This window comes from Ochotona princeps, chromosome 17 (assembly GCF_030435755.1).
Source record: "Ochotona princeps isolate mOchPri1 chromosome 17, mOchPri1.hap1, whole genome shotgun sequence".
Lineage (NCBI taxonomy): Eukaryota > Metazoa > Chordata > Mammalia > Lagomorpha > Ochotonidae > Ochotona > Ochotona princeps.
Genome location: NC_080848.1, coordinates 6828613 through 6845346, shown reverse-complemented (window position 1 = coordinate 6845346; position 16734 = coordinate 6828613).

Genomic DNA, 16734 nt, shown 5'->3' with positions numbered 1-16734 from the left:
CTGCTGTCGGACAATAGTATATTTCTTTTTTTTTTATTTCTTTTTCTTTTTTTTTTAATAGTATATTTCTTATGAACTGTGGGGAACCTTAGGTGGGTCATCAAAGCCAAGAATCTATAACAGTGCCCAGCACTACGGTCAGGAGATACTGTACTTACTAGTATGACATTGACTGATGGAGGTGAGAGTCAGCAAAAGAGAAATTAGAGGGCTGAAAAGTGCCCAACGGACTCCAGGTAGGGCATTTTCATCATGCATTGCATTAAGCACAGTTTGCCAGGGAAAATTCTGAACCAACAGCATCTGTCCTTATCAATATCTATTTCTGCATTTATATCTCTGTATGTCTATTTAAAGTCAGATCTGCTTCAAGGTGTCATGCTATAGTCTCAAGTCTGAAGGCAGTCTGGATTCTACAGGCAGAATAGCTTCTCCTTTGATCCTCCAGGCTTTGTTCAAGGCTTCCAGAAAGTCAGATGAGTCTCATCCCCTGTGTGGAAAGTAACACATTTCATTCAATGTTGGCCAATTGAAATGTTAATCACGTCTTAACAAAATACCTCCACACCAGTTTCTAACTGATGAAGATGTTTTAGTAATTTATTCGAGACAGAAACACAGTCAGAGCAGCGGAGGTTTCCTATCCACTGATGGACTACCCAATGTCTTCGCTGGCCAGTGTTGGATCAGGGTCAAACCAACAGTCATCAAGTCAGCCCAGGTCTCGAGCTTGAGTGGCAGGGACCCAGGGGAGCCATCACCTGGTGCTTGCCAGAATATATTTGTACTTAAGTAAACATCTGGATACCAGAGACACCTAAAATTAATCATTACAGTCATATCGGATGTAAAAATCAAAAGAAATTAATCAACACCAGTCTACTTAGTTTTATATTCATATGATCTTTATTTGTTTTGTAAGAGTGGGATTCGAAGGTAAGTTGCTCCATGACGCAGTTTTCACAAGTGTTAGAATACTGCATGTCTCTGTGTATTCTAAAACTTTTTGCAAAAATAAGTTTATCAATATTTTATTGAAATACAGGATGCATGCCAAGAACTGTAAATGTACAGATGACATTTTGTCATATGATCATGCTTATAACCAAAACTCAAATTAATAACAAAGCAACATTGATACCCAAGGATCGTCACAGTCACCATTCAGTTTGTTTGTAGTACGTGAAATAAGAGTGCATTTCTTACATGGTAGCCTAGTGGCTAAAGTCTTTGCCTTGCACACACTGGGATCCCATATTGGCGCCGGTTCTAATCCCAGCAGCTCTGCTTCCCATCCAGCTCCCTGCTTGTGGCCTGGGAAAGCGATGGAGGACGACACAAAACTTTGGGACCCTGTACCCGTGTGGGAGACCTGGAGGAGGATCCTGGCTCCTGGCTTTGGATTGGCTTGGTTCCAGCCATTGCAGACAGAAGATCTTCCTCTCTGTCTCTCCTCTTCTCTTTATATCTGACTTTCCAATAAAAAAAATCAATCTTTATAAAAAAGAGGAGACACATTCTATAGCACTGGATTCCTCAAATCATTTATAAAATTTAGTGGGAAACCATCTGGTTATGAACTTTTCATTATTGCAGAGTTGTAACTTATAGCTTTAATTTGTTAAATGGCAATAATCATATCATCTGGTGATTTTATTCATTCTTCCATAGATTTTAATAGCTTGTATCTTTCAATAAATTGATTGCTTTTTAAGCTCAAGCATCCTTTTGGTGTTGTCATGGAAGAGAAGCTTGGCAGATAGCATCCCAAAAGTGGTTTCACCCAGAGACAGGGTGACAGCAAGTTGGAACTAGACATTTACTGAATCTAGATTTATTTTTAATTTCATAGAGATGAATTTTTTTAAAATGATAGGCATAATATTAGCTGGTTATAGACTTGTTTTTAACTCTATATGCTGAACAATTTTAGTCTTTTATTAACGGGAGCACTTCCCAATTTATTTTATGAAATTTTAGTATTTTAAATGACAGACATAAAATTAACTGGTTCCAGACTTGGCTTTAAATCGTGTGCTGAAAATTTGAGTCTTCTCAAAGATAGTTCTACATATTTTCAAAAACTAAAAAAACAAGTAACTGATAATAAAAATAATGAGCATGACATTTTCAGAATCTTAAAAAAGTTCCCTAGTCCTATGCCTTATGGGTAACGCCTTTCCTCCCCATCAACCTCTGATCATGTCTCTGTTCCTTTGGTCTTTGTGCTTTGGATAGATTCTATTGTGACACAAGATGGTGATGTGTTTATAGTTCACAACATTGTATTACACAGTGTGCAAAGACCCAAAATAGAGGAGCTGGAAGGCCCCCATACAAACACAAGATAGGGAAATTTAAAAGTGAATTGCCTGACTTGTCATAAAAGTGTGGAGTATTACATGTGACTCCAAAGCTTGAGTAGTAGTGATTGGCTTATTAAGATTCTGCTTGGGTCATCTGAAACCCATATCAGCCTGACTTTGCTGCCAATTTTGCTTGCTGCTAATGTACTCTATGGGAGACAGCAGTTGGAATTGTGTCCCTGTTACTCATGTGGGAGACCTGTATTGATCTTCTGAACCCCACCTTTGTGTAGCCAAGTCGCGTCCTTGCCTTCCCTGAGGGAGTGAAGTTACACATGGTGGTGTTCTCTTCCTGCCTCTGCTGCTCCCTTTCAAAGAAGTCAACAACTCCTTTAAAACTTAGAAACAAGATGACAGTATTCTGTATTGTCATATTATCCTTTTCTCATTAAAAATGAATCATTGCCCATGTACCAAGGATGCTTTCCTGTGGAGCATTACGGAGGAGACACTGCATGAGTCACGAATCAGAGATGATCTGCTTTGCAGCTGTCACTCTTCGTTGCACATAGACTAATTTTATAACCCTCCCATCCTTTCCTAAGATGGATGGCTCCAGGAACTCCCCACCTCCCTTGTCTCTTTCCAGTAACACTAACAGCTTGGGTTTTTCTACATCCGCCCCACCCGGACGCCAAAGCAGCCTCCCGCGGGTACCAGCTTGTTGGGGAGAATAGGACGTTTCCACCCACCACTGTATATTGACACTTGCTTTGCTTCTGCCTATAAATCATTTGACGACATCACATTGTTGCTATAAATCCATGAACAAATAAGCTATCCTTCCATTAGGGAACATAAAATGGTCCATTTTCAGACTCAGTCTGCATACTGTTTATGAGCTGCTTGCTGCTTTCTGGAGTTTTACAAGAGAACATCCACTGTTTCTTCCTGGCCCTGTTCCAGAGAGCTATGCTCATTTTGCCCGTTTTCCAATATATTTGGTGGGAGTAGTGCAGAACAGCGCCATATTTTTCCATCAAGAACCTGCACCCCATTTCAGTCTCTGATTCCCAGACTTAATCCACTGTTTCTCGAGCTTTCTTCAAAGGATCTGCAAAGTAGCTTCCTTGATTTAGTCTGTGTGTCTCCATTCAGAAAGACAATCATGTGAGAGGGGGAACTTGAATTCATACATTCTACAATGCAAGAATTATTAACCTAGGATCTTACACTTATTATTAAATTTCCTTAGGAAAAGTTAGGTATTAAGGATAGTCTAAACTTACAGGAATTGGAATAGGTTTATCTGCTCAGAAGAGTGACTGTAAGATGCACATGGAATTTAGAAGAATCAAGAATCAAGGGAGAAAGGTGGACATTGTGGTGCGGCTGGTTAAGCTGGAGTTCGGATGAATGCATCTCATGTTGAAGTGGAGTTGGAGTCCAGCTCCTTGCCAGTGCGTCTTGGGAGGCAACGGAAGATGATTCAAATACTCGAACCCTTGCCACATAAGTGAGAGAATTAAATAGAATCCCAGAGCGAATGGCTTTGGTTGGTGTCAGACACACCTGTTGCAAACATGCGCAAAGTTAACCAGCAGATGGAATGGCCATCTTCTGAATTTTAAGTAGTTGGAAACAAACATTAAAAAAAGAGAGAACTCAACAAAGGAGTACATTTTTATGTCCTTGTGTTTTTTCATTTCTTCACTTGAAAGGCAAAGTAATTGCCTAGTCTCAGTCCACTCAACATTCAACTGTGTGATTGTCCTCATATTTTTAACATTAGGATTTTGGTTTAAAATTTTAGTCACTAAGTTGAAAGGATACTAAATAAATAGCTTTAAAATCTCTCATTTTTATTCAAGGAAGGAGATAGATAATACATACATGGAAGGGCGCGTAGCACATGTGATTTCATGTTTGCATATCATATATTTATAGAAGCTTTTAGTAAAATTTGAAGTGTTACATGTTAGTTCATGCAGTGTCTATTGAAAAAATACAGGAATTCATTTCTGTTTTTTTTTTTTCTTTTCCTCTCATTATCCAAAGTCAATAATTAGATGAAACAGGTTTGGGATGTTATTTTTCCATTGATTTCTGTGGCTCTTGATTTAACATTCCTTTAACAAAAAAGTAATAGAGTAGTGCTAAATAGAATGTACTACAGTCATTTATGACACAATCTGCATGATTTCTCCTTAAAACCACAGCGAGACTCTGGGGTCTGTGCAGCCATTATTCTCATTTTGTAGACTTGCAAAATAATTATTAGAAAACTGAGCACATCTCTCTAATCTAATTCAGCCTGTAAGAGGAAGATGCTGGTCCCCAATATCAGCCAGCTAGGCTCAAGAGAACACCAATTTAAAAGCTATCTGATTTTAATATTGTCATATTAATAATGTAAACAAACGGGGTAGTAAGTTACCCAATATGTTATTTGGTTATTGAGTGTTTTTAAAGGGGATTACATGGACCTTGAGGCTTTGGCACAGTGGGAGGACCTGTGTGGGAGGCTTGGAGCACCTGCAGCACATACCAGAGTTGAATCCAGCTTCCAGCTAACGTGCATCCTGGGAGGCAGCAACTGTTGACGCGAACACATAGGCCCTGGCACTCAGGTGGAAGAGTTGGATTGAATTCCATGCTCCTGCCTTTGAGCTGGTCCCATCTTGGCTCCTGCAAGGATCTGAGAGGTGAACCAAGCTGTTGAATATCTTTGTGTCTGTTTCTCCCTCAGGCACTCTGTCTTAAAAAAAAAAAATGAACATAGGCTCTGCACGGTGGCCTACCGACTAAAGTCCTCATCTTGAACATGCCAGGATCCCATATAAGCACAGGTTCTAATCCCGACTGCCCTGCTATCCATCCAACTCCCTGCTTGAGGCTTGGGAAAGCAGTCAAGGATGGCTCAAGGCTTTGGGACCCTGCAGGTGCATGGGAGACCAGGAGGAAGATCCTGGCTCCGAGGTTTGGATCAGTGGAACTTTGGACTTTGCAGGATGGAAGATCTTTCCTCTGTCTCTTCTCTCTGCATAACTGACTTTGCAACAAAAATAAGGAAGTATTTAAAAAATTTAAAATAAGTAATTCATTAACATAATTTAAACAAAAATGGTGTATTTTACAAACAAGAAACAATAACATAGAATAACTCAGCTGGAAATTGATGAGGCAAATCAGAGAGTTCAAGGAAAAGACGCTGAGTTATCATTAGTGAATTTCCAAGGAATAAATGTTTTCATATTAGGTGGAATTTCACCTCCTACTTAAATATCAAAATCTATTTCATATTTCTGTAAATACATCAACTCGGACAAACCTGAGTTAAGGATGATTCGATTAAGACTTCTGGTTACCTTAATAATAATGGTCCTATGATAATTACCTAAGATATTATATTTTATTGTTATGAGAAAATTACTTAAAAAACCTCCCCCAGACTTAGAGTCAGCTTCTAACTTTATGGGAACCCATACTATTCGGATTTGTTTATAAGTAAGCCTTCAACACTAACCAACTTTCAGATGCCATTGCCAAATTGGAATAATAAGTCAGGAAGCTGAACTCTCCTCAATGTTGAAAGAAACCAAACAATTGATTTATAAATAAATTTCTGCTAGCCAAGATTTTAGACACTGAAAGTTCAGGAGTGACTGCCAGGCGCTGGGGTCTCATGTATTCCAGGTCTCCAAGAGGTATACAAGTGATGGCCAACACATTCCTTCATTGCTGTCACACTTAAACCAAAGGTGAATCTCTGTTCCTATGGAACCGTATCATGAAAAATAATAAAATAAATTAAAGTTCAGTAAACTAAAGGTGAAAAAGGCATCACTTTCAATGGTTCCACCCACATTTGCAGAGCTAGCTTTAGTACCAGCTCTCTCAAACTACAAACATCTGTGTGCTTTGGGGTCAGATGGGTATATTTTGTCAGCCTCTTATGGAGACTAAAAATCAGTGACTGTAGATATCTCGCTTCTTTCTAACTGTTGACAGAGTACAGTGCTAAAGGTTTGGGAGGAAGTACGTTTCTTTATGAAACATACACAACACTGCGTTAAAGATTAAAAACATGAAAAATGGCATCTATTTGTAAACATAAGAATGTTGTTGGAACAGTAAAACTAAAGGAAAACACATAAGCCTTTGCTTGTTCTCCCCCTCCTGTAAAAACATGTTGAGAAAATGGCCTTATTTTCAGGCCCTGCACAGTAGCCTCATGTCTAAAGTCCTTACCTCGCACACCCTGGGATCCCATATGGGAGCTGGTTCATGTCTTGGCAGCCCTACTTCCAATCTAACTCCCTGCCTGTGGTCTGGGAAAGCAGCTGAGGATGGCCCAAAGCCTTGAGACCCTGCACCGGCATGGGAGACCTGGAAGAGGCTTCTGGCTCCTGGCTTCGGATCGGCTCAGCTTCAGCTGTTGCGGCTACTTAGGGAATGAATCAGTGGACAGAAGATCTTCCTCTCTGTCTTCTCTCCTCTCTGTATATCTGACTTTCCAATAAATAGAAATCTATCTTTTTAAAAGAATGGTCTTATTTTCTTCCAAATAATTCTTTCAACTATCAATCACAAGAAGATTTGTGGAAGGGCAGCAAACCCCAAAATCTGCAGCTGTGAGAATGAGAACAAGTAAGGCAGTTTGGGACCTGCGGTGGTGACAGGGGAGGTGGGGCATCTCAAGGGGACATGCCCCCATCACCTGTTCATGGAGCAGGTGCCAGCCAAGGGGCAGTCCCTTGCTGGATTGCTTTTCACAAAACCTTCAATTCATATGGGGGAAAACAAATGACAAGTGCGCTTTTATTATACATAAGATCCGAAAATTCTCCCAGGACAGTGTTTCCACTGATGTTTGTCTTCTGGTGAGGAAATCTTTTATAACGGGAGAATTTTCCTGTATCTGGGTCTAAATTAATATTGCACGGTGACAGGCTACTGTGCATGTCTATCCATCTTTAAATTAGGACTTTATTCAGTCCTTTAGGGGGTGGTTTCATTTCCAATATTTATGGGCAAAGGTGACCAGCCAGCGTACTAGGAAAAGTGGAAAAGCTGTTGGCTCATTCGTCAAACAGCTGCCAGCCTAAATTTGCCCCAAACAGTGTTTTCTCTGAGGCTTCATTTTGGCCTAAATCTGCTTTTACCACTTCAGGTATTTTTTTTTAACAGAAAAACCTTAATATGCCAAATATCAGCACGGAAACATAATTATTGCTAAAATGAAGCAGGGACTATTAAATCTTTTCATTTCGATTTAGAAATAGAAGATGAAGAGTTTAATATTAACTCAATCAGTCAGCTTCAACTAGATCATCATGTTTTACAGCTAATGGCATTAAGACATCACTAATACAGCCCCTCAAAGACAAGTGAAGCATTATAGTTAGTCCAAGTAGAAATATTCTACAATGATTTGATTATATTTATGTGTTTTCTAGCAAACTCCAGTGGTCTTTCCAAAATTTTTTAGGTGTCAACATATGGTTTCAATTTCTCCAAAATATATAGCATAGCTTGTTCTCAGAGAAAAGACTGCCAAACAGGACTTGTGAATGTATCTTGAGGTAAAACTCCACATCCCGTGCTTTCCCTCAGTCTCCTTGGCTAATGCCTCCACAACCACTTAGGATGGAAAGTCACACTCTCACCCAAATGAAGTTTTCTCAAGTGGAAAGGGAAACCGTTTCTTTTTTCTTAGACACACTGTCCAATACAGTGACCGAATTCGCAATATGCAAATAATTGCCCTTTTTACCTGTTCTCTGTAACTTGATTCAAGCTATTCACAAAAAAAGATGTTCAAAATCATATAAATTGAGACACATTAAAAAAGTTCCAATATGAAATATCAAGAAAACTTAAATTACAACCGAGATCAATATCTCAGCAAAAGTTGAACCCATTCTAAAAACTGGAAACACCATTTTTCTTTCGCTCATTTTCTTTTCTGCGAAAGTTACCGACTTAATTTTCTCTTCCTTATAATGATATCAGGAATCATTTTAACATGGTTTATATATATATAGATATATATAGATATATATATATAATAAATTTTGTTAAGCTGAATGATGTTATGACTAAAAATACAAATACAAAAACAATAATCCTTTCTTAAAGATGAACAGCACTTACCGAATATAGAAAGATTGGGATTCAAAACAAAACCACCATTAGTATGTGGGTGATCTCCATTAGGGAGTAACAAGAATGGGCCACAGTATAAGCAGAAACTGGACCTTTGCATAGTCTCAAAGTATCTGCAGCACCTCTTCGGTAATCCTAGGGAAAATACTCACATGTATGAGGAGAATCCTGGTGGACACCATCTTAGCACAGGGGTTCACATTCACATCAGGGTAGCCCTGGATGCCCCTCATACCACACTGTCGGAGGGCTGGACACTGCGGTGACAGGACAACTCAATGGCAGGATGTGGCCTGGGGCATAACCTATTAGTGAAAAAAAATCTCTACTTTTTGATTTTTTCTAATATTTTATTACAACCATTTAAACATTTTTAGTCATTTTAATACTTTAGGATACAATGTTATAGGTTCTAGGATTTCCTTATCCCCCTTCCTAATCACCTCAACTTTATGTCCACCGATTTCCCCTGTATCATTACAATAGTACAGTCCTTCATAAAAAATCAAAAGTCTCTTACTTTTAAACTCTCCAATTAACAGTATTTTATCGGGGCATGGTACGGTAGCATAGCGGTTAAGTCCTCATCTTGCATGCACTGGGATCCCACATGGGAGCCGATTTTTTTGTCCTGGTGGCCCTGCTTCCCATCCAGCTCCCTGCCTGTGGCCTGGGAAAACAGTCGAGGATGGCCCAAATCCTTGGAACCCTGCACCAGCGTGGGAGACCTGGAAGAGGCTCCTGGCTCCTGGCTTTGGCTCCGTGCAGCTATGACTGTCGCGACTGCTTGGGGAGTGAATCATTGAATGGAAGATCCTCCTGTCTGTCTCTCCTCCTCTCTTCATCTCTGTGTATCAAACTTTGCAATAAAAATAAATAAATCTTTTTTTAAAGTATTGTATCGGGGTAAATGTCTTAATTCTGAACAGTGGTTTATGGTTATAGTAGATATTAACATAAGGGAAAGGTGTCTTAAAGATATACAGGAATGTTAGTGTTATTTTTTAGTAACTTTTTTATGATGCAGTTCCACAGCCTCTAGGATTCCCCTCCACCCTCCCCAGATCTCCTCCCCACCACTGGCTTATTATTACAATACATATTGTGTATATATATATATAATCACAATAGCATGGTCCTTCATAAACCGTCAAAGGCCCATCATTCTGCTATATACGCGTATCCTGACTTTGCAGGTGCGGGCAATGGCAGAGAGTCCAGCATTCTATTGTTGAGATACATTCAACAATTTCACTAGGGATCCATCTTTGATTTGGAAGTAGGATGCACACTGCATTGTATCTTTGTTTCTGGAAAGGACAGACTCTGTTATACAGCTGCCCTAGAGGACTAAATTTACCTGCATGCTTACCTATGTATCTAATCATCTTGTATTTTGCATGAAGGTTGCCTTATACCTGAAAGAACATATGGTATCTGTGCTTTGGGATTCGTTTATTTCATTTAGCATTAGGGTGCCTAGTTGGCACCATTTTGCTGCAAATGGTAGAATTTCTTTCTCTTTAAGTGTTATTTTTATAGTTCTTCTTTAAGTCTAAAGTTACCTAAAATTTTTTAAAATAACTGTAAATGTTATGCACATGTCTACATATGCGTATGTATCTTCTTAACAATTGTTTTTAAATAATTGCCTTTATGATCAGTTGTGTAGCCATTTCACCTAAAGGAATTCAGGATACCTACATAAATGAAATAGCATTCTAAAATGTCCTAGTATAATTATCAGAAAAAGTTACAAGCTTTCATTCTGTTTCCTACAAAAAATATTGCAAGAATTTCTGATCGTGCTGTGGTTTCTGATATGACAGATATTTTCACATATTTGTTTATCTTTAAAGAACATTTCAGATTTGCTATGTGTATATTAACTTAATTTGTGTGCATCCATTTTTGAAAGCAAATAGCTGTTACACATGTTTCACCAAGCTGCAAATTTCCATGGAATACGGAGTTTTCTTTCTGATTTTGTACGACATTCCTCTAAAATATGTGAGTACTGATTATTATTTAAGATGAAGTATGGTTCATGTAATGAAAATGATATTTATATGATTATATAAAGAGGATAATATTGTTTGACAAAAAGACATTTTGTCGATAGAGCCTTCCCCTAAATTCCAAATGATGATCTTGAAGGCATAAACAATCCAGCAGTTCATTAAACCATATCTCTAGGTTGTTCAAGATTTACATGCTTGGTCACCTCCACACTATTATTATTTTGTCTCATACCAATAGCGTTTATAAAATGTGTGCCCAGGAACAGACTAAATAGAACTGGACAATGCTACGCTCCAGTGAGAACAAAGCTGCTTCAGTGTGTCTCCTTCACTCTTCTAGCAAAGGGCTGGGGGGAGGCCAAGACTCCAAGGACAGCCAGTGCTCAGTGCCTTCTGGTTAGAAAAGAGGTTATACGCAGGTTCAAAAAAAAAATCAAATACAGGTAAGCTCCAAAATGGAATTAAAAATACATTAAACACAGCAATCGAACATTTAAAAATATTGTTCATATGTGCATTCCGGTCATCTTTCAGCCAACAGTGCCCAGTTTGTTAAACATTTTCATTCATGAGGATGGATCAGGTGCATGTTCTGAGCCAGTTAGTAATTTTCAGTTTTACAAAATCATGTCTACATAAATGTCCTTATTTCAGAAGCATAGCCAAATTGTACTTATAGAGCCTGCTGAACTCCTGGGGGGATTTCCTACTTGGTGCTTAAAGTCACAATGACATGGATGACCCTTGACTCAGAATTCACTCCATGTAACAGGTGTCTTGTTTTGATGATCTGATCTAAAAAACAGGACACTGTACCCTAGCCAACTCCAGCCTGCTGCCAGCTTTTATAAGGTTATATCGAGCCAAGCTACACTCATTTGTTTATATATTGTCTGTGCTTGTTTTAGGTTACAAATGCAGAATTGCCCAATTGCATCTGAGGTCATAGAACTCACTAAAGCTAGCAGATTTAATATCGTGTTCTTAGAGAAATGAAGCTGACTTTTGTTACTCACTGAGTGCAACTTTCAGTGATGTTGGTGCTGTTCTATACCCAATGCTGCCAAAGCAGCCAGAAAAGAAGTATATGAAAGTTTTCATTATTTTTGCAATAAATTTCTGCTAAAATAACAATAGATAGCATGTTAATAACAATGAGAGATACTGTAAAATCACATGAAATTTACTGAGTGTCTTCAATGTCCTGTGTTCGTGTTGTGTTGCTGTAACAAGATTCCTAAAGCTGATAAGACATAATATATGACAGCTATGCAGCTTATCGTCTTGGAAATAGGGAATTTCAAGTTTGGAGGAAGTGGGCCCATGTCTGGTGACAGCTTCCTGCTTCAACACAGCATGGCTAGTACCACCCAGTGACAGCAGATTGTGCAGGAGTGATGAGCATGCATGTGTAGAAGAGGCCGAAACTCTAGCAATAACCTTTGTCATAACTGACCCTCATGTTAGCGGGCACATGCCCACAAGGCCTCAACTACTCTCTCAAGATCCTAGCCACTTCCATACAGGGACATTAATTGCCTCATACAAGGCAGCGCCTTCATGCAGCAAGGCACTGCTGTCTTTGGAAATGAAGCCTAACATGAGATTTCTTGCTGCCAAATAACATCTAAACCATAGTCCCAGCAGGGCATGGGGTATTGTCATGCATGTGATGGGGTGACAGACATGCCCCCTTTAAACATGGCACCTGGCTATTTGAGAAAATGGGAGAGGCAGGAAGACCCCTCTCATCTCTTGCAACCCTGATTGTCCCTAAAGCAAACCACAAAACCCAAGGAGGCCGTTCCTGTAACTTCTCTCTCACTTGTCCTCCAAAGAGTCTCATGCGACAGGCGTCTCACTAAGTCCTTGAGGGAAAGAATGTCACAAAGTAACCAAAGAGCGGACTAACCGGGCTGTGCGAACTTACCCTTGATCCATCGCTTTTCAAAGATCTATTTTATTTTTGTTTGAAAGGCAGAGTTACAGAAAGAAGGAGAGACACAGAGAGATAGCATAGATCTTCCATCTGTTGGCTCACTCCCGATACGATCCCAATGGCTGCAGCTGAACCAAGTGGATCTAAAACCATGCTTCTTCCAGATTTCCAACATGGGTGGAGAGGCCCAAGGACTTGAACCCTTCTCCAATGTCTTTCCATGCCATAAGCAGGGAGCTGGATCCGAAATGCAGCAACAAGGACACAAACCAACACCCCCTATGGGATGCCAGCAGCAGAGGGAGCAGCTTAGCCTACCACACCACAGCAACCAGCCCCACACTGATGCTTTTGTCCTCAAGTCTATTTGTGCACAACTATCAATAATAGGTTTCTGTTAGTCTTTGTCTTCATTTGAAGTCTCTTGTGACTATAAAAATTACATGAGAGAAAGATTTATCTTTTCCCTCCATGTTAATCTGATTTTTATCATATGGGATTCAACCAGGAACTTTGTAATAGGTAAGGAAAAGATATTCATTTTCTCCTTTGCATATCACACCTCATCTTTGGTTGAGTGTGTTGAAGTCATCATGTCAGCGAGTTGTTTTCAGAAGCTAATGATTTCTTAATGCATGGACGCATGCATGAGTTGGATCTGACAGTTTCTTTCACGTTGTATACCTCTTTGCAAGGAGCTTTCAGGCAGCCATTTGCTGCTTGCATGCTTGCTTCCAATTCTTTTTTTTCTCTTTTTACAAATTTCCTTCCCAACCAATGTAACATTGTCCTGGATTTAAAAAATAGCAAAATTATAAAGGGAGCATAAAGAAATAATAATTGAGAAATGGTGATTGAAATTTGGAGAAACGATTAGCTTGGTTAGGCCCATCTATTTCTTGCTTGCCTCTCTAAAGCTCTCTGTTCATAACTGCATTTTTCTTGCAAAAATCCTTGGCTTTCTAATGACCCGAAAGTCTGCTTCTTTTTGATTCACTCTGCACCAACCAAACAGAGTCAAGCAAACGCTTTATAAATGAGGAATGACAAAAATAGCTTAATACATCAGCTTAACCAATAACAAATGCCATCTCCAGACAGCCATTTACAAAATTACTGACGATGCAAATCTTGATCAGAAAAACAAATCTAGGAGGGACGATTCTTTTCACTTAAATTCATCAAACGTAAATCTGTGGAGTCACTTGGCCTTGAGCGTAAGTACACATGTGCACATCTTTATCAACCTCCATGCACATCCCTGTATTTCACTTCCACATAATATACATCTGCTAGAGCTATATAGTTTTGAGTTTACTTGAGTTATAGCATCAATTCAGGTATTTGTTTTTCCTTTTCTATTTTAAAAACATTAAAAATGGAAAATTCTTCCCATAAAATGAATATTTATATAAATAGGGTCTCTCTATATATAACTAACTAGTGAAGTAAATCATTTGAAACATACACAGCATTCCCTAAAAGCAACAACTTGGTTCCACATTCTGAATTTACATTTAGTGACTAATGTGTTAGTATTATTTTCTCCAGTTTAGAAAAGAACAGTGACACTTGTTTAATTCCTAAGATGCAGCAATATCAGGAATAAATTTCAGTATCATTTGATACTTAATCAAATTTATTTAAATAAACGACAAGTTATTTTGGCAAAAAAAATTGCATGACTTTTGAAAAAAATTTTCTAGATATAGCCTTTGGGACAAAAAATAGTTGAAAAATGTGTCTCTCGCCAAATAAAATAGAGACACGGTGCTGAAGGAATTCAGCCCATTGGCCTGTAGATGAATTCTGTGTGTAACTAGTAACTATTCTTGTTGCCTCTCCTCTGATTCCCTAGTTTACAAGCATCAGTCACAGTATGACCTGTTTTGATTCTATACAATCAACATTAGGCTGCCTATAATTTCCCATATACTTTTATTTCATTAGCACTGTCATACGGCCAGCTTCTTCGGTCATGTGAACCAGTTACTATGTAGAAACTAACTTTGTAAAACGAACTCTAATGGGTGTATATAAAGTCCATTGGCCTGTGGTGGAAGTGGCCCATGTTTCCCTTATAGGCCAGCCACAGAGTAGGCTTGTTCTCCTTTGTGAATTTCATGGTCTTGTTCAAAACTACTCTACTTGGCTACTGCGGCTCAAAGGCAACCTTCACTATCCTTTAACCAAGGAGTATGAAAGCTTTGCAATTACACTCTGGACACCGTGTTTGAATTCCATACAATACTTTCATGTCACAAATTGTAATACTATTTTTTTTAGGTTTTCAAGCCATTTAGGAATGTGAAGTCAATTTTTAAACTTAAACCTGTGTAAAAAAAAAAAAAAGTAGGCCTACTGGATTTGGCTTGCGAGTCTCCACAGCTGGATGGTTGTAAAACCCGGGAGCTGAGAGCTTCTTGCTGGCCTTTCATGGCTTTGGACCATCTTCTGCTACTTTCTCAGACTATAAGCAGGGAACTGGATCAAAATGGGGCACCAAGAACACTCACTGACACCCATAGGGAATGCCAGCATTTGCAGGCAGAGAAGTAGTTTACTTAGCTACAATGCTAACTCCAAATATGTTTACTTTTATGCATAAGTTTAAATGTAAGCTTTATCATGGGTATAATTCAAGAGAACAATATGCTAATATATGAATTAGTGTTATTTTCATGTTCAGATATCAATTGGGAGTTTTGAAATCTATCTTTGTGGATAAGCAAGAATGGTTGTATATGGCAAAAGAACAGAATAAATTCAGATCATTGGGTCAGATCCACGATGCAGAAATATGCCACTAAGTATTCTTTAATACTGCTTATAAGCTGAAACACTCCATCAGCTCTCTTCCTAAAGCAGCTGCCCAACAATGCTGTAAAAACCTGCCTAAAATGACAATGATCATGTGAGAGGAACATTAGCTTAGCTGTTACAGTCTTGATTTGAGACAGAAGGGAACCGAACCTTGAAAGTTTTAAATAACTCAGATCATGTAATCCACAGAAGTGGAAATCTGACTTTAAGCCAATCTGACATGTATTAGATTCTTCATCTGGCTATAAAAATGACTTCATTATCCATCACAGTGGCTAAAGACAACTAAAACTTTGCTAGAGTTCAGGAATGCCTCCTCCTGTTATTAAATCTTGGAATTTGAGGAAACAACAAGAGGGTCATTCTGCTCCTTCTCCTGTTAGGCAGCCCGTATCACCTTCTTTCGAGGGAGGCCCTCTTTGGGGACAGTGTTGTGGCACAGCGTGTTGAACCACTGCTTGTGAAGAGGCATCTCAGGAGTGCTGCTTCCAGTCGTGGCTGTTCTGCTTTCAGTGCAACTACTCACTCACATGGTTGGGAAGGCAGCAGCAGTTAGCCCAAGTGACACAGCCCCTGGCTTTTGGCCTGGCCTAGACCTGGCTGGTGTGATAATTAGAGGTATAAACCAGTATGTAGAGTCTATCTCCCCCAACCACTTTATGCAGAACCCTTTCAAGCAAGTTTCTTAAAATCTTTAAACAAAAGGGTGTCTTCTTTAGCTCTGAATACACAGAGACACAGAGAAGTATCTGAACAGATGTTACTGTGGTCCACCCAATTTCTTACAATTACATTAATCCCTATGGGTTCTGGTGATGATTCTCCGTGGTCACCCACCTTTCACCATTTCTAGCTACAGAAATACTCGAATTTTCCCGAGTCTTTGAATTTGCATTTCCTTATGAAGGCTCTTATGTCACCTTCTCTGCAGACTCCTATGGCTGCATTGGCTTGTCTTTCTCTTGCTAATCTGCCTTTTGTTTCCGGGGCTTCTGTCCTGAGATCCCATGGGTGACACACTTTCTCATCCCATCCTGTGAAAGGTCATTTTCTGGAAAAACTTCCTAGCAAAATCATGGGCAAACATGTTACAATAATAGCAGTTCCCTAGCTTGTTAAAAGGTCTCTGTAGTAATTTTACTAGTGTGTGTGTGTGTGTGTGTGTGTGTGTGTGTGTGTGTGCACAGTCCCACAATATTCCCAATGTGGACCGCTCTTATTGAAAAGAGCTGTCGTTGAGAGAAGATTCATGGAACAAACCTGAAAGCACTGTTCCTTTTCCCTGCAGTTAAAAGCCCAACTCTAACATTTCCTTTTAGGTTTGCTCAGAGGAAGGAGGAAAAAAAAAAAACTACCCAGGAGAGTACACTAGGACAACACAATTTGCATATCTTAACAGCCTCCCATGGTGCCCTGCAAGCCGAGAACAGTTGAAGGATATAGAGTTCCTTTTACACAGCATAACCAGCGGAAATGG